The 19,478-nt window shown below is 37.8% G+C and overlaps 1 long non-coding RNA gene across 1 annotated transcript; it reads right to left on the reverse strand.

Annotated features, from left to right (window-relative positions):
* Positions 1–4,774: 4,774 nt before the first annotated feature.
* On the reverse strand, positions 4,775–19,109 carry LOC131405651 (uncharacterized). Its single transcript, XR_009219998.1, has 3 exons — positions 11,188–19,109; positions 6,881–6,963; positions 4,775–5,544 (listed from the first exon to the last, which is right to left on the reverse strand). It is a non-coding gene; the product is annotated as an uncharacterized LOC131405651 (long non-coding RNA).
* Positions 19,110–19,478: the final 369 nt, after the last annotated feature.

Genomic DNA, 19,478 nt, shown 5'->3' on the forward strand with positions numbered 1-19,478 from the left:
CGAAGCAGAGCATGTGAACTTAACCACTATGCCACCAGGCCAGCCCCCTGAGTAGACTCTTATATGTAGATAAAGGGAGAGTAGTCATACATGTACATCTATAAATTATGGAGTTATCTACATGTTGCATATAACTGAAATCATGAAGGAAGCAACATTTTTCTGAGGAAAAAGGTATATGTAGACTATACTATATGGCTGACAATCAAATCCTGTAACTCAACACATGGAGCCAGGATTACAAAGATAATTAAAAGGATACACACCACCAAAATTGGTCACACAGGTGTGTTTTGTCAAAGAAGAGATATTCCAGGTGTGAAGATCTACAGGACCAGAATATCTTACATTTATCAAGCATTATAAATGTACCACACATTGTTCTTTGTTTTGGGTTTGACCAGCTAAAGCTAGTCCAGAATGGCCTTAGATAAAATAACTGGATTCTCCTCTGTGTGATTTTCTTTTAAGACCTTATTTTTTTTTTATAGAGAAGTTTTAGGTTCATAACAAAATTGAGGGAAGGGACAGAGATTTCCCATATATCCCCTTCCCCTATACATGCATAGTCTCCTCCAATATTAACTTCCACCACCATAGTGATACATTTGTTACAATCAATGAAGCTACATTGACACATAATCACTCAAAGTCTATAGTTTACATTAGGGTTCACTCTTGGTGTTGTACATTCTATGGGTTTGGACAAATGTATAATGATATGTATCCATCATTGTAGTATCACACAGAGTATTTTCACTGCCCTAAAAATCTTCTTTGCTTTGCCTATTTATCCTCCCTTCCCTGGCAACCACTGATCTTTTTATTGTCTTCACAGTTTTGCCTTTTCAGAATGTCATACAGTTGGAATCATACAGTATGTAGTCTTTTCAAATTGGCTTCTTGCACTTATTAAGTAATATGCATTTAAGGTTATTCCATTTCTTTTCATGGCTTAATAGCTCATTTCTTTTTACCATTGATAATATTCCATTGTGTGGATGTACCATGGTTTATTTATCTATTTACCTACTAAAGGACATCTTTGTTGCTTCTACATTTTGAAAATTATGAATAAAGCTTTTATAAACACCCATGTGCAGGTTTTAGTGTAGATATAAGTTTTCAACTCCTTTAGGTAAATACCAAGGAGCATGACTGCTGCATTGTATGATAAGAGTATGTTTAGTTTTGTAAGAAACTACCAAACTGTCTTCCAAAGTGGCTATACAATTTTGCATTCCAACCAGCAACGAATGAGAGTTCCTTTTTTCCTACAACCTCTCCAGCATTTGGTTGTTGTCAGTGTTCTGGATTTTGGCTATTTTAATAGGTGTGTAGTGGTATCTCATTGTTGTTTTCATTGGTATTTCCCTGATGACATATGATGTGGAACATCTTTTCATATGCTAATTTACCATCTATATATCTTCTTTGTTGAAGTGTCTGTTAAGGACTTTGGCCCATTTTTTAATTGGGTTGTTCATTATTGTTGAGTTTTAAGAGTTCTTTGTATATTTTGGATAACAATCCTTTAACAGATGTGTCTTTTGCAAATATTTTCTCCCAGTCTCCCAGGCTTATCTTCTTATTCTCCTGATATTATCCATTTCAGAGCAGAAAGTTTTAATTTTAATGAAGTCCAGCTTATCAATAATTTCTTTCATGGATCGTGCCCTTTGTTATTGTACCTAAAAAATCATCACCATACCTAAGGTCATCTAGATTTTCTCCTATCTTCTAGGAGTTTTACCTCTTTGCGTTTTACATTTAGGTCTGTGATCAACTTTGAGTTAATTTTTGTGAAGAGTGTAAGGTCTGTGTCTACAATCATTTTTCCTGGATGTGGATGCCCAGTTCTTCCAGCATCATTGTTGAAATGACTATCTTTGCTCCATTATATTGCCTTTGCTCCTTGTCAAAGACCTGTTGACTATATTTATTGGGTCTATTTTTGGGGTCTCTATTCTGTTTCTTGATCTATTTGTCTGTTCTTTCATCAATTCCACACTGTCTTGATTACTGTAGATTTATAGTAAGTCTTAGAGTCAGGTACTGTCAGCCCTCTGACTTTGTTTTTCTCCCTCAATATTGCATTGGCTATTCCGAGTCTTTTGCCTCTCCATATAAACTTTAGAATCAGTTTGTTGATATCCATAAAATATCTTGCTGGGATTTTGATTGGGATTGCATTGAATCTATAGGTCAAGTTAGGAAGAACTGACATCTTGACAATATTGAGTCTTCCTATCCATGAACATGGAATATCTCTCCATTTATTTAGCTCTTCTCTTATTTCGTTCATCAGAGTTCATCATTCATTCATCAGTGGTTTTTCTCATACAGATCTGGTACATATTTTGCTAGATTTATGCCTAAGTATTCCATTTTTGGGGGTGCTAATGTAAATAATATAGTGCTTCTAATTTCAAATTCCACTTGTTCATTTCTGGTATATACAAAAGTAATGGACTTGTGTATATTAACCTTGTATCCTGCAACCTTGCTGTAATCACCTATTAGTTCCAGGGTTTTTTTGTCAATTCTTTCAGATTTTCTATATAGATGTTCATGTCATCTGTGAACAAAGACAATTTTATTTCTTCCTTCCCAATCTCCATACCCTTTATTTCCTTTTCTTGTCTTATTGCATCAGCTAGGATTTCAATTATGATGTTGAAAAGGAGTGGTGAGAGAGCTCCACATGATGTTTCATCCTCCATCAGACTAGCCTATGCTTGTTCACAAGCAGATGCAGGGTTCCAGGAAAGAACAGAGGAATGCAAGGTTTTCTGAGGCCTAGGATACAAACTGGTACAACACCTCCCTTCTCCATTCTATTGTCTAAAGAAAATTGCTAAGGTGGCCTAAATGAAAGAACAATTAAATAGATCTACCTCTCAAAGGGAGGAGTTTGCAAAGTCACATTGCAGAGCACAAGATTGAAAGGAAGCTATTAATTGGGGCTATTAATGCTATCAATCTACCTCAAAAGGTGAAAAGTACCTTCCAGGTCAAAAATCCTTTTGCAAGAAAATGTAGAGGACTCAACAGGAAGAGGATATCATATTTTGGGTTTATTTTCTTGCATTTATAACCTGCGCATGAATGTAGGAATTCACTCATTATTGAGTGCAGACTTTCTATGTAGTACTCTGCAACATGCTGGAGACACAGAATAAGGAGGCAGCACCACTATCCCTATCCAAAATCCAGGGAAGTATACAGAAAAGCCAACTAATGTTTATAATAGAGTTTTGTACTAATGAAGAAACCACAGGGTACAATGGGATTAGGGAAAGTCTTGTAATATGAATAGGTAATGAGGAGAAATTCTGGAGCGGAAAAATTGAACATGTAGAAAGAAGGAAGATAAGTATCTAGATCCTTTTTTCTTTTGTTCTATTCTAACAGGGCATAGCTGAGACCACATTTTATCAGGATTAAACTCTGTCACCTCTTTCTTGACTTTCTACTGGTCTCTATTCCAACCTGTCTTCCCATATCCTGGTCACCACTGCACTGACCATATTATCTGTAACTCTTAAGTATGTACCAACTAGTTTATGCTCTAACCACCTCGTCTCTCTCTAGTCTTCTGCTTCCAGAATTCATTGGGTGCTTATATTTCTCTCTCCTGTGCCTATGCTTCATCTCCAATGTCTTAGGCTTCATAGAGAGAACAGACTTCTTGTTTTATTTTTGATAATAATAAACACACTCCAAATTACTATGCTTTGAAAGCACTAACAGTCTGACTTTGAATTCTCACTACTACTGTGATGACCCCTCCAAGAAGAAAAAACAAAAATTCCAGAAACTAATGCCAAATTAATGCTAGAAAAATCCCACAGGATATAATTTATTTTGCAACTCTTTAAATAAATGGATTCTCATAAAGGACCATAGCCAAGTGGTCTTTAATAACAACAACAACAATAAAAGCATGTAAGTACATGGCATTAAAATATTTTAGGCACCTAAAAATTTTAGGTGTCTCTTATAACAATTTTTTTTTGTCTGTAAAGTTGCATAATGAAACACAAACTCTCTGCTAATTTCATTAGGGATCTATTAAGCTAGCAGGACTCTAATACACGAATGGAATAAATGTCTTCATCAACAGCAGGAAGACAATTTACCAAAAGAAGGAACCATTTAGATGGCACAATTAAGTTCCATTTCTTCTCCTTTTGCTCCAGATAAATTAAAAAGACAAGCATTAATGTTATTTATGGTTTTCAGAGTTCCCTTATTTTCCCTTCTTGCCTAGTTTTACCATCACTTATTGTCAAGCTCCCTGTGTGTATCAGACACTCTCAGTTACCTATACAACAGCCATTGGCCCTCTCCTCCTTCCTCATGAACATTGGTCCCAGTCCTTGACCAGAAGTAGAGACTAAATAATCTAGCCAATCATAGTAGTTCCATTCCTCATGGGCGTGGACATGTGCTGTGATTTTTGTCCAGTGAGACAGAAGAGCAAGTCTACTAGGAAGCTTCTAGAAGAAGTTTCTATGGTCATAAAAAGAGTCAAGTAAAAGATGGTCCCACTTCTGCTGGATGTCACTGTATCTCCATGTGATACCTGGGACAGTAACAAGCATCTTGGAACCAGGTGGGAAAGAAGCCACTATAATAAAAATAGCAAAAGACAAGATAGAAAGAACCTGGGTCCTTGATGACTTCACTATACAGATTTCCCCCACTATCCAAAAGTAGAGCATTCCTATGAAACCTTTCGTAAGGCAAAATGGCATAAAGTGAAGGATCAGTTACTATTAATTTATATGGGAAAAAATTTTGAGCATGCCCAAATCTGAAAAATAACCTACCAAATAACACACAAAAACTAAAATAACACTAACATATAGTAAAAGCAGGAATGCTATGATAAATACACAGCCTACATAAAGTAGAAATAATGTATGTACAGTGTAGTTTCACTTACCAGAATCAGGAAGACAGCGAGCACACTGGAAAGCTGAGAGATGGTGGTGGCAGTGACAATGGGGTGTTGGGCTGAGTTGTTGGAGGATGGGGTGGTGGGAGGTACAGGAGACTGGGGCATAGGAGAGAGATGAAGAGCGTCATCTATTAACATCTCATGGCCATCTGAATTCACCAGGCCAGGCAGGTCACTAACATCTTCACCTTCTTCTGTGTCTGCCCGCCTCAATATCGAAGGTTTGTCATTTGCTATGGCTGATGTGGAAAGCTTGAAATATGACAGTGTGCTTGACTGCTTAGCCTCTGTAACAGCCTGTTGCAAAACAAATGCTGAAGGCTATTTTCTCTTTTCACCTTTTTTCATAAAAGCAAAAATCCTCTACAGATTCCTTTCGGTTAGTGAAAATGCATACTAATGCAGGTCTTTTGTAAAAGCGAAGTGGTGTTGAGATAGGTAGCTAGGTACACATGTGCGGGGGATCATATTCAGAGACCTTGCTGCATCAGTGAAGTGTCTTGCTGGCATCCTACAAGATGCAGATAAAGGGGAACTGAGACCCACATGGCGCCACCACCGGAGTCTGAGGCCATCAACTGCAAGGATAAAAATAATGGGTGCACAAACAGCACATACAAAGCCTTCTGCTATACACCTCTAGAGGACATTGACCTTCCTTTAATTTACATGCAAATTCCATATGCATTAGCCCCCCTTCCACGGGGGATGACTGCCATCACAGTTCCGGAGATTCCCCTAGAAGGTCAAGAACTCCCCATCCCGACGTGTGGGTGGAGGAAAGACCATTGTTGGTGGATCACCAGATAATGCTAATTCCCTTCTAAACAACCCAAATAAAAATAAAACTAACCCACACACAGGGCAGATGCGTTCTCTGGCACTGCCTGCCCCTCACCTGGAGTCTATCTGACCTTTTCTCTAATACATCTTTGCTTGCTTGCTGTTGCCGTTGTGTCGGTGTCTGAATTCCTCTCTTACATTGACCAAGAACCTGGGCGATAGGACTCTTCTGTCCTGTTACAGTGTAACGGGAACTTTTGGATAGCAGGGGAAAGCCCTATCCCCTAATAACCAACCTTAGACCAGCCCTACCCTATGGGACAAAATTAATATCTTATGTTTAAACTTTTGGGGGTTGGGGCTTTTCTGTTACATATGGCAGAAAGCATTCTAACCAAACAATACACCCTAAATACAAATTTCTTCATTGTGAACTCTCATAGGACATAATTTGGATAGAATGGTTATACACCAAACTGCTCAATAGTCATTCAATAGAGGGAACTCAGCACTATGGAATGAAAAGAAATGTAAATAAATTATTTTAGTAGCTGCATCCAGACAAACCAAAATCATCAGACAGAGATGTAAACTTGTCTTCAAAATACTGACATTACTATACTGAAATGTTTTAATTTTAGTGACGATAGAGACAAAACAATGATGCAAAATTGTGAAAAATTAATGATCCCTGGAGTCAATAAAATTATTTTCCTTTTTAAAATGGAAATAAATATTTCTCTATTGATATTGTACATAAAAATTTACAGGTGACATATAAAGAGTAAAATATATATTTCACTGGCCTCAGATCAGAGGCAATGTATTTAGTAGTCAGGCTAAGGAATCTGAACCCATTTCCCAATCCCTAAATTTGCTATTGATCAGAGGAGGCCTTTGAGCCCAACACAGATCAAATTTCAGGGATTCACTGAAAGAAAATCGAGCAGCAAAGACAGTTGCTCTTTGAAATTCTCACTTGTTCTCCTTACTGCTTATGATCAAAAATGTTGCAGCCATGGCTACTGCCATTTATAAGGTAATCATGAAATACCAGTGCTGTCTATAATGACAAAATATGGGATTCTGAGTTACCTGCAGAAAATCCTGCAGAATAAGATAGCAAAATACCATGAGTAGTGATCTGAGAGTTGCCAATGTTCTGCCATCCAACTGTGTGGCCTTGGGCACATCCCCTCACATCTCTGATCTTCCTGTAAAATAAAGGAATTGGGACAGATGACCCTTGCAGTCGTTTTCACCTCACATTTCATCACCATTATCCCCACCACAGATGTAGAACAGCTACCACATTTTGATTACATCCCAGGACCTGGCTAAGTGCTTTATGTGTGAGGTCTCATTTAGTCATCCCAATAGCCCTATAAGGCAAGTATTCTTTTCCCATTCTAAAATTAGAAAAGTCAGGCTCAGAGAGGTTTAAGTGATGTGCTCAGCACACCTGCTGAAATGTTTATAATTTCCTACTCCAGATTGCTTATTTCTAGTCACCAGCAAATGACTAAAGTATAGAACAAGACTGAAACATCATGACATGTCCCTGGTGTGGTACTTTGTTCCCAAATTACAGACACCTGAACTATGTCAACCCATCTTAAGAAAAAAAAAACACTAGGAAAAAATTCTTTATGCCATGTTTGTCAAGTCATAAGTAAAAAGTGGTAAGATCGATTTTCAATTTTAAATATACTTTTTTATCAATATACCAGATTTTAGTATCTAAAGATAAAAATCTTTGTAATTTTTTCCATCACACGTTAAATGTGCATCTGCCTTTCAATAGTCTTACCATAAATTCCACATATTGCTCTTTATGGTCAATAACAAAAAGAAACTTTTGAAATAAGTAATATATCATTTGATTTTCTGATATCTTTTTATTTTTTTTAAAGTTTCTAGTTCAGTAACAGTTGGACATCCAACACATACATCATTTTATTTCAAAAAATGAGAGTCTGCTCTAGACACCACCCACTTGCCATCGTAATAGGTAGAATTACTGATTATATATACCCTTCTCAAAAGAAAGAGAGGATACACAACTGCCTCCCATGACTGTGATAGCAAGATGGCAGTTAAAATTGGTACCTAGAGAAACAATACATAATTGCCATCCACTACACTAACAAAGAGAGAGAGAGAGATGATAGGCACAATAGCCAAAGCAGTAGAGAATAAACAACACTCAGTCCTTATTTTGAGCGGAAGAGAAAGAAGGCAATTTACACTCAGAAGTACCATCTCAGGAGAAATCTTTTGTTGAAGGATGACTCATATTATGTCTTTTACAAGTTCCTTTTGCTCATTCTCCAGAAGAAACAGGAAAAAGTGAATATAAAGTCAAAAACCAAAAGGAGTTTAGCCAGCCCACAGGCACCAGGGAAACATATTTTGATGACTACGTCAGAGACAATTATAAACGACTTTATATACGGTGAAGTTTTAGAAAGCAAGACATGAAATTGATATTTCCTTTGGAAGTTTATTTTTTCCTGGGAAATCAGATTTATACTCATAGTCAGTTATCATATATTGGTGGGGATTTCAAAATACAGATGGTCTAATAATAATACAGTGCTGGGCTACAAGCTATTTCAATGTACAGATTTTAAGACATTTTCATCTTAACATTTCTTGCTTAGTTTTTTATGTTGAATATAAAGTTTCACCAGACATATAATTCCTTTCTCTAAATTTATAAGTACTCGAGAAGAAAGAAGAGGGCTGATTTTTCTATTTTTACTAATAGAAATTTATGGCAATAAAAACATGTGCTCTTAAAAGAGACAGAGAGAAAGATTAAAACCGATTTCTGCACTGCTGATCGACAGCTGTGGGCCTGATTGAGCTGGGTTTATATAGACATTTTTATAAAAACAAATAAATACCCACATTTGCTGTAATTGTTCCTATTTTGGGGGAAAAATAAAACAAACATTTCTGAGTCCTTTGAACACAAAACCTAGCCAAGACATGAGCAGAATTAGTATTAGTGTGGAAAATTTAACCACATGTGTGCTGTCTCTCCAGCATAATCCAAAAGGGTGCAGTCTGCACAAAATCTGCAGAAGCGTGAATTGTGCTATAAGGGAACAATATTTTTGAAGTTACAATGTTGTGATGTTTGTGGCAGGACTGGTAGATTGAAAAGGTAGTAAAAGCCCACAAACAGATAGTAATGTTTCTGTTTTACAAAGAAATCCATATAATGAAAGAGACTGTGGTATAAAACATAAAATTCTTAATACTCCAGTGACTATTCCTGTTATAAATTAAACAAGTATCTTTGACACATTTTTATCCTGCCTTTGCTGCATGTGTTTGGGGGAAAACAAATATATGAACAGGCTGAGGTTTCACTCTTCTTATTGAAAGTGAAGTTCTTTATATACCTAAGAAGAAGAAAACCAACAGCAGCAAAATAAATAGAATAAGATTACAGAGCATTTAACTTTTAAAGTCATCATCCTATATTCTGATATTGCCTTTGTTGGAAAGGCATGATGTAAGAATCAAAAATACAATGTTCAACACCATATATATATTCAAGTTCCCAAAGGAATCAATAATTTCCCCAATGGGTCCATTTAAATGGTAACAATAATCCCCCCTCAACATTTATGGAGCACCTACTGTGTACTGGGCTCTATTCTAGGTTCTCTACATGTATGTACCTTTCACCTAATCCTCACAATAATCCTTTAAAGAAAGACTGTTACTATTTTGAAAATGAGGAACTAAGACTCAAAGAAATTAAGCAATTTTTCCAAGATTGCGCAACTAGTAAATTATGGAACAGGTATTAACTTAATTTTTCCAGTACTAAAACTCATCAATTTATCCATATATCATGCTGATTTTCACAGTGACCCCCTCGGGGAAGAAAACAGATTTCAGGGTTGTTCAAGCCAATTTGGGCTATGTGTGGCATTCTCAACATGGTCATTTACATGGTTGCCCAAACAACATACAGCGCCATTAACATCTATAAACCAATGTGTTGATGGGAAAATCAGAGTAGGTTAGTGGCATCACATCACTGATCACTGTCGACTCTTACACCATGATATGTTTTCCAACTCTTATTGAAAATAAATAAAAGCAATAGCAATATATCCAGGCATTTTTTATATTATAAAAGTGTCATCTAAGACATGAACCATTATATCTTTGAATGTTCCTTAGATTAAGACTCATGCAATCAATTCCTTCTATCTACAGAAAAGTTTTAACACTGATCAACTATTAATGTGTCCTTAATTAGATATTGAAAGCTGTTTTGTACAATCTGTTTCTCTCTTTGCTTGGCTGCCTGGAAAGTAAGAACTAAGATCCTTTACTTAACTATGTCAGCTTCTTCAGTTTAGGTTTTCCTGTATAATATTTTCTTCCTATTATAAGATCATAATCTTATAGGTTGTAATGTATTAAGAGGATGTTCATTCATCTTCACTAGGCTTCCCTTCTAGCCCATTGGTTAAAAAAAATATTGTGCTGGGATAACAAATATTTGACAATCTGTTGTGCTGGGATAATACTCCCCCAAATTCTGACTTATTAGTTTGGGGTGGACACTGATCAGTGATAGTTTCTAAATGCTTCCAGGTAAGTCTAACGTTCAGCTAGGACCTATAACTATTCACACAGCCCTCTCAGATCAAGAGTTAAAGAGAATGTGCTAGAATTGCTGTAGGAATAGTTTCAATTGAGAACTAAACATCAGAAGCCCATTGTGTTGCTAACCATCTTGTCTCAGAGCTTGCTAAAACAAAGTATTCCAGCAAATTCTAAATATCAATCTACACACCACTATCCTTTTATGTAAGGAGGCTAGATAGCCTAAGGGACACTGCCTTTTGGTGTAGCAGAGCATAGAGCATCATCAGTTGCCTCTAATACTCATCTTGCTGTGGAGGAAAAGGGGTCATTCAACTCACTTCCTCAGTGAGGGGTGGGGTAGAGGCACTCGCACAGCTCTCTACTACCATGTAGGAGGTGGTGGCATTTTTTTTTAATCTGCTAAGTCACTCAGGTTGCCAGAAGAGGGAAGGTGAAAGCAAGTAAAGCTGAGAGCAGCTGCATGGCTAAGATTTATGAGACTCTTCAATCAAGAGGATGTAGTGTGAGTGCTCGACGGTGCATGAGGACTCTAGAAGCAAGAGGTCTCATCTTTCTAATCTTTGGAAGCAAGATAACTTACTATGGAACTGTGCACAAGAAAGCTGAGCAGAGTCCCCAGAGGATCAATAACTCTACTGCAGCTAAGAGTCAGAACGTGGACTCTAGTCACTCAGAGAATCAATAAACAGTTTTACACAAGTGTAGCAATGATCAATAGAGAGTGAATAGCAAACTCACCTCCCACTGATTTGTGGCCACGTGTATGCAGATATCCCACATGATCCCCAGCCACTCACCCCAACACATGGTGACAGATTAGTCACATAGTCCCATCACCAGTCTAGGGCAGAGATGGGAAAGCAGGCCCAGTGTTAGAAAGTAAGCTTGAATCTTGCAGATTTATGCCTTCGAGAAACTCTCCCTTATATCCACCTAGACTATGTTGAAGTTGACACTGATCTTATAAATTGAGAAGTGGCTAAGATTTGGCTACAAAAGAAAAAAAAAAAAGATCACAGAATTGGGCTGATATTTAAACTGGAATGAAAAAACACATAAGCTGTCTTCTTCAAGACTAGGTGATTCAAGGCCAAGTACAGTTCTTGGAGAGTTTCAAACAAGAACACTTCACATTTGCACATGTCTAAGTGATGACTATTCGACCAAGCTTCTCCATAACTGTGACATTCTCTTTTCCATTTGTGCTTCAAAATTTTTGGCTCATTTCTTATAAATCATGTTTCAGGAGTTTGGATTTAGGCTTTTTACCTTTTAATTGAAAGCTCCTTCAAATGACTTTCAGAAGCTTATGATACATAAGTAATATTCTGACATTTATTTTGATCAGCAATGATTAACATGGTATGTAACCAGAAAGCCCCTATTGAGCATAACAATTTACTACAAAGTTATGTTATTCTGCTATAACTTGAGATCTTATGTGTAATAAGACACTGTATTCATCTTTGAAGTTCTTGACTTATCTTAAGAAGTTAAGAACACAGTCTCCGTATTTAGACATATCTGTATTCAAATACATGTCCTACATCAAATTAGTCGTGTGATTTTGGGTAAGATATTTAACCTAAGATTTAGTTTCTTCATCTGTGATCAGGATATAATAAGGTTATGTAAAGATCATCCATGATAATGAATATGAGGAGTCTAGCACTCTGGACAGCAGTAAGTGCTCAATAAAGTCAACTATGAGTTATTGTTATTTGTGCCATTGATACAGTAATGGTCCAAAATGAGAGAAAATCGGTTTAAAAAATTCTATATGTGACAGGCTTTAATGTAGAGAATGTAAAATCTAAAACATAAGAAGATAAGAAAAATCTTAGGTCCCTCAGTCTATACTGTGGTTCTCTAAGCCATGTAAGTGTGTTCGGGTCACCTCGCGTCTCTATGTCTTTGGTCCTAGTCTGCAAACTGGGGATGAAATAAAGACTACCATGAGGATTAAACGCTATGATATCTATGAAGTGACTGCCACCACAGAGGAGATGCTCAGAGAAGGATAGCTACAATTGTTATCTGTCAGAGAAGATCTGTTTCCCCAAAAATTAGGGGAAATAGGGCTATAAAGTGTCTGGATTAAAATGTAAATGTGAAGTCTTACTTATTTAAGTGTTCGGTAGAAGTCAATTATATTTCCATTAAAATGCAAATGTGCATTTGGATTCCCGCAGGGTTGCGTTACCAAGAGGAATGGGCTGCAGAGTGCAGGGAGAGGAACAGTGGCAGCCCTGTGACCGGATGACAGGAATGAGGCTAAAGAGGGGGAGTGGGTGCTGTGCTAAACGGGGGTGATTTTTGAGAAGAAGAAAAAAAGTGAAAGAAGTAGAAGCTACCAAGGATGTGCTCCAATGACCTGGGAATTGACAGGGGCTAGAGAGGCAGAGAAAGGTCAGCCCTTCTACAGGGAATTAGCTCCTCTGGGAATGCCAGGTGAGGGTGGCCGACTTGGAGGAGAGGCCAAGAAGCTAGCTTGGTTGTCACCATAATCCAAAGATGTAAAGTGGCGCCATGACCAAGAAAGCTTCAGTTCCTCAGAGAAAGAAAGAGGTTGAAGGTGATACACTATTAGTTTCTTAGGGAGGCCATAACAAATTACCACAAATATGGAGGCTTAAAACAACAGAAATTTGTTCTCTCACGGTTTTGAAGACGAGAAGTCCAAAATTAAGGTGTCAGCCACTCTACCTCTGGAGGCTTTCAGGGAGAATCCTTCCTTGATGCTTCCAGCGTCTGGTGGATGATGGCATTCCTTGGCTTCTGGCCATATCACTCCAAACTCTGCTTCTGTCTTCACAGTGCCTTCTCCTCCATGTGTGTCTTCTCTTCTGTCTCTTATAAAGACTCTTGTCGTTGGCTTTAGGGCCCACCTGGCTAATCCAGTATGATCTCATCTCAAGATCCTTCAAAGACTCTATTTCCAAATAAGGTAATATTCACAGGTCCAAGGGATTTGGATGTGAACATATCTTTTGAGAGACCAGAACTCAAACCACTACAGTCTACCCTCTGGCCCCCTGAAATTCATGTCTGTCTCATGCAAAAAAATGCATTCAACCCATCCTAACATTCCCAAAATAACAACCTATACAGCACCAACTATAAGTACAAAATCTCATCTAAATATAATCAGCTCAAAAGTCCAAAATCTCATGATCTAAATCAGGTATGGGAGAGACTTTAGGTATGATTCATCCTGGGGCAAAATCCTTCTTCATCTGTGGACCTGTGAAACTTAAAAGCAAGTTATCTGCTCTCAAAATACAATGATAGAAAAGGCAGAGGATAACAGTTTTAGACATTTCCATTCTAAAAGGGAGAAATTGGAAGGAATTGTTAAAAAAGAGACAATAGGCCCAAAATGGAGTCACTTGTGCTAAGCCCACATCACCAAACTGAGACATCATACCTAACCTAATTGCAGTTTCAGCCTCTTTCGGGAATGTAATGTTAACCAGTCAGTCTCGAATTTCCTGGCCAGTACTAGTGAGGTCATCTGCCTGATAGACCCCTGCCTTCCCCCAAAGAAAAGTGACCTGACCTGAAACAATCTACTTTGCTAGATTCCTTGCCTTGCCTCCTTCTGCCTATAAAAGTCTTCCATTTGTACAGTTCCTTGGAGCTCCTTTCTATTTGCTAGATGGGATGCTGCCAAATTTATGAATTGTTGAATGAAGCCAATTAGATCTTCCAGTTTACTCAGTTGAATTTTGTTTTTTAACAGAATAAAGGGTTACCTGTCCCAAGAAAGTTTGAAATGCAGCAGAGGAATTTCCATGAGGTTTCAAGTCCTGAGAATAATCCCCTGTGATCTTAGGCTCCACGTGGACCTGCAGCTCTGCCCTTTGGGCCCACAGGTTCTCAGTAGGCCTGTATGGCAGCTTGTTAGGCCTCTGGGCCTGTGGTATCAGCCTCTAGGATCACAGCTCTGCCCTTGGAGTCATCCTCCTTTTTCTTAAAGTGTAGCACATGTTTGCAGGCAAGTAGCTCTACCAACCTGTTTCCTGCCTATAGACAGAAAATCCAACAGCTTTCCTTTATTTTATCCTGACTCTGTCCTTTTCAGTTCAGGCTGGCAATGTATCAGCTAATATAACATTCTCACAAACCTGGTGGGTCTCTTGTATACGTCAAGGGGATTTATGTCATTAGACAAGAGAGTCCTCCATAGGTCTTTCCTGGAGAACTCCATCTCTATTCCTGGCTTCTGTTGAGATTGTTGCATGAATCCATGAATTATATACATCTAATCTCTTCAGCAAAAGGTGGTCCAAGCCACACCTTTGGCTTCTCCCAGAGCATGCTGTCCTAACAGTCAATCTCCTAACGTTAGCATGTTTTGCAATCTGGATAGGCTGCAAATTTCTCAAATCATCAAGTATTGGGTTTTTTTTTTTTTTGCCTTAACAGTTCCTTCTTCAATTTATCTCTTTTGTCTTGCATTTTATTACTATAATCAGAAAAAAGAAACCAAGCCATGACCTCAACACTTTGCTTAGAAATCTCCTCAGCTAAATACCCAAGTCCTTCACTTACAAGTTCTATTTTTTGTACAACTGTAGAACACAACTCAGTCAAGTTTTCTCCCACTTAGATAACAAGGATCACCTTTCCTCCAGTTTAGAATAACGTGTTCCTCATTTCCTTCTGAGCCCTCATCAGAAATGTTTTTAAAATTTATATTTCTCTCAAGACTCTGCTCATAACAATATATTGTATTCTCCAAGATGACAGAAGTTTTCTCATTCGTGCTCCTCACTTCCTTCTCAGCATTCACTAGAATCCAGACTTTTTCTATCATGTGCCTCTCTCCCAATTACCTAATTCTAAAACCTCTTCCACACTTTCAGGCATTTGTTACAGCAGCACCCCACTTCCCAGTACCAAAATCTGTATTAGTTTCCTACAGATGCTACAACGAATTATCACAAACTTGATGGATTAAAGCAATAGAATTTTATTCTCTCACAGGTGTGGAGGCCACAAGTCCAAAATCAAGGTGTCAGCAAGGGCGCACTCCCTCTGGAAGTTCTATGGAAGAATATTTCCTTGCCTTGTCCAGCTTCTGGCAGCTATCGGCAATGCTTGTCTTCCTTACTTGTGGCTACATTACCCTTATCTCTATATCCATCTTCACATTGCCTCCTCCTCTTCTGTCTGTCAAATCTCCCCGTGTGTCTGTAATAAGAATTCTTACATACTTATAAGTGTACTAATTGGAACACCTGGAACAATCACACCCTAAGGGTCAAGTCACAGGAAAAGAAAGTGGAGTGCGGAGGGAACTTGCAAGTGAAAGGGAAATAGAACAGCAAACAGCTGGCTAAGACACCGGAGCAGCAAGAAAGAGCACTTGTGCTTTATTCTAATGTATCCTGTCTTCATTTTGTCACCGCTAGTACCACAGACCACAGCAAAATTCAGTTGTGCACCTCAGCCAGTATGCATGCCCAATTATGTGGGCATCAGGAAAGGGTGACAGGGAAAACAGGACCACAAAGAAGAAGCGAGACTGAACTGAGGAAAGGTCTAGAACTTGGTGGAATGGGTGCAATGAGGCAATGCACACGCTAGCCTCATGCCCTGGGACAGTGGCAAAAAAAAAAAAAACAACAATGGTGAATGGAGATATTCAAAGAGCTAAAGAAAGGGAACCCACCTGGGTTGATATGATTCCCTCTTTTCGTCATACCATCTGGTTCCCAGCTGAACAACTTCCAGAATTTTCACTTAAAGCCCTCTGAACTAGAACTGTGCTCAAATCTATCATCTGGCCCATGAAAACCCCCAACCTCCAGGCAGATTGCTGAACTCCTCCGCTTCTCAAGGCATTATTGCTCTCCAGGGTCTCTAAAATCAGATTTTTGTGATTTTTACACTAAATTCCCTATTTATCCAACTAATGATCTGTGTTCTTTTATTGAAAGTTGGAGAATATTATTTCTGAGGAAAAACAATAAACTCTAAGCGTTAATAAGAAAATTAATGTTTAAGTGACCTTGAATCTTATAAATAAAAGTCTTTTTAAATAAAAGAAACAGTTTTCTCCCAGGTCCCTGAAATTTCAGTCTAGTGTGAGTTTTTATGGTCAATTTATAAAGCTACTAAAATAGAATTTACAAGAAAGCAATAGAACACAAACTCAATTAAGGTAACACAGTCTTCTCCCCTAGTATGTAAAGCAAGTACATCAAAAGGCAGCTCTACAGCAAGATGTAGGAGCAAGGTCATATCTTTCGAAGGCTAAATTAAGATAAATTTCAAAAGCTGTCTCCTTAACACCTTGCTAAAGAAAACTGCATTGCTTTCTTCTCTATTTACTAAAGTTGCTGTGCTTCCTGCCTTTAATGACCAACCTCTTTGACCAGGCTCTGCTGAAATCTCATAAAGATGAACTTCAATTACAAGCACAGCACAGTGCCAAGGTTGCATAAGCTGACTGCAAACAGCTGTTCAGGAGCCAATGCCTAGATGAGGGAGCCACCTCTTTATTTTAGCTCTGTTTTAGGACTGCCCTTGATTGAACTGACCAAAGAGGAATATTTTCTTTAGCATCCTTCTTTTCATCATCTGTAATTTTTTTCTCAAAGCATATAGAAAGAAGATCAAAAGAGTGAGGCTTCTAGTCTGTCTGAATTACCTGAGCACATTGAATGACTGTGGCTAACTGGTTTCTAAGGTTTCTGCTGCGTTAGCACAAAATGGGGGCTTCCTCTCTGTAGAAGCAGTCCCACAGCACCTAGAGAAAGTGAATGGCTGTACCAGTGAGTATTTTATCAACTGAAAACTTAAGATTCATCAGTTGGCAAGAAGCATATGTGCAACACCAGGTTAAGGTAGATGTCATTATAGAAGTCAACTCAGATTCCAAAAGCCTCTGGATAGAGAATGAGAAGCCTTTATTGGGGTTCTTATACTAAAAAGAAGATGAAAATAAAACCCTGAGCCAACAGATTGTCAAATAATTGTTATCCGTTCCAATCTGCTGGCTTATTTCACGTAGTTCCCAACATTGCCTGTCTACTGCTGAACTGGTATTTCAGACTTATCTCCTTTATTGTCACCTGTTGCTCCACGCTACGGCCCCTGGAAGACAGCAGATCTCTTTGCCAATTCTTTACATTAATTTCTTCACACTCTTGTTTTTTAAAGCTCTTCAAGTAAAAATAACAGAGAGCACAAAGCCATCACCAAAGAAAGAGTAATAATAAATATATAAACAATAGTGAGGTATTGAAGACACTTAGAAATTCACTTAAAAATATCTTTTAGTAATATAGTTATCATAACTAAGTTTTCTATTAATCTGTAGCGGAGTAGATTCTCCATGTGTCCCGCTACCAGCCTGTCTTCTCGTATCAGCCCATGCCCTTTCTGGTGCTGCTTCCTCTGGACATCACTCCAAACATCCAAAAACACGTTAAGGCGTTTTCAAAAAAGCTCCATCGCTATGGGGAAAAAACATTTATAATAAACCACCCAGTTTCTCCAAATATACTTATTTTAATAGAATGTTGATTAAACTGACACATTGGAGTTACGCCATTGTCTGCCAAGATAAAACAACTTCATTTTCATGAATAGACACTGAAAAGTAAAGGACTGAACATAGAAGGGGAAAGAAGAGTGTACCCCTGTCTGTACCCCTGTCCTTTTATTTTCTCTGCTCTTAAATATTGTGAGAATTTTGTTAGGTTATTGTGAAGTTTAGGGTTGTATTGAGCTGCAATTTAAGTAACTGCTGAAATGGAGAGAGTGGAAGAAACATGTAGGCTCATCATTATTTGATGGCAGAACAAAACATTTTGGAGAATATCATAATGCTCAGCTTACTTCCCTTGTTACTTCCTTCCTGTGATTGGATTAAAATGGGTACAAGTATTTTCAGTAAAGAGTGTGATTGTTCTACAGACAGAAATCAGAGAATTTATTTTTTGCAACTCTTTATTGGAGTAATCATTGTAACTCAATAAGTACAGGAATTTCCTTGATCTATCCAGAGAACATGGCCACATTGTTATGATTCTGAATTCTCCTTGGTGATAAGACTCTAATGAGATAGTTAACGCTTATTTACGACACAATCTGACACTAAATGCAGTATTACCCAAACTCCAAGTTCAGTTTCAATGGCTCACAAGAAGAATATATCCTTTGAATTCATATTTAAGCATGGGACTATATGTGTTTAATCAACTTGTGAACAACAGTGAAGTTGGGCATGGAACTCTGGACTCGAGGCCACACGCTTGTACTTTGAACATCAACTTGACAATTTCAAAGTCTGACCAACTAGCCTTTGTGAACTTTGCAAGGATAAAGATAATATGAAACACATTTGGCCTCTAGCAAATTGCTGAGGCAAACAGCTAAGAGTTTTATTTTTCCCCTTACTGCAGAATTCATATTCTATTCCCAGCTTCCTTTTGTATCTACACAACAACATATGTTCTGTGTCCTCCTATAAAGTCACATACTGTTTCTACAAGGGCTAAAAGATTTTTCAGAGCTGCCCTAGGAAAAGCAATGGTACCATAATCCGGTTAGGTCTCCTGAAGTCACAGCCTAAGAATCCTCATGTCTTCATAATTAATGTGTTTACCTCTCCTACTTACTTTCTGGATAAAATACAAATGCTTTACAAAAAATTGAGCTGCAAATCTGAAATATACACTCTCAAGAGCTAGTGGTTTCTAAGTATTTAATGTCCTGTAATATATTATAAATGTAGACAAGAGGAAAATGGAAGATTAATTACATTTCCATTATACAAAAGTCTCTTGAAAAGTATTCAACAGAAACTAAATAAATTACTATCAGATAAAATAAAGAATTACAATAATGAATTTTATAAGTAAGGCATGGAAGATGGAGAATAGCGTAGATAGATATGTTTTGGACCCAACAACATGAGTAGGCAGTCCAATATCTGTGATTTAATGTCAATAGAGCTTTTTTTTTTAAAATTCTGCTCTACTTCACTGACAGACAATTTTAAATATATAAATATATTAACCAAAGAAAGAGCCAGAACGCATAATCCTTTATCAAAAGGAGACACATCATGCAG

The sequence above is a fragment of the Diceros bicornis genome, chromosome 5 (assembly GCF_020826845.1).
Source record: "Diceros bicornis minor isolate mBicDic1 chromosome 5, mDicBic1.mat.cur, whole genome shotgun sequence".
Lineage (NCBI taxonomy): Eukaryota > Metazoa > Chordata > Mammalia > Perissodactyla > Rhinocerotidae > Diceros > Diceros bicornis.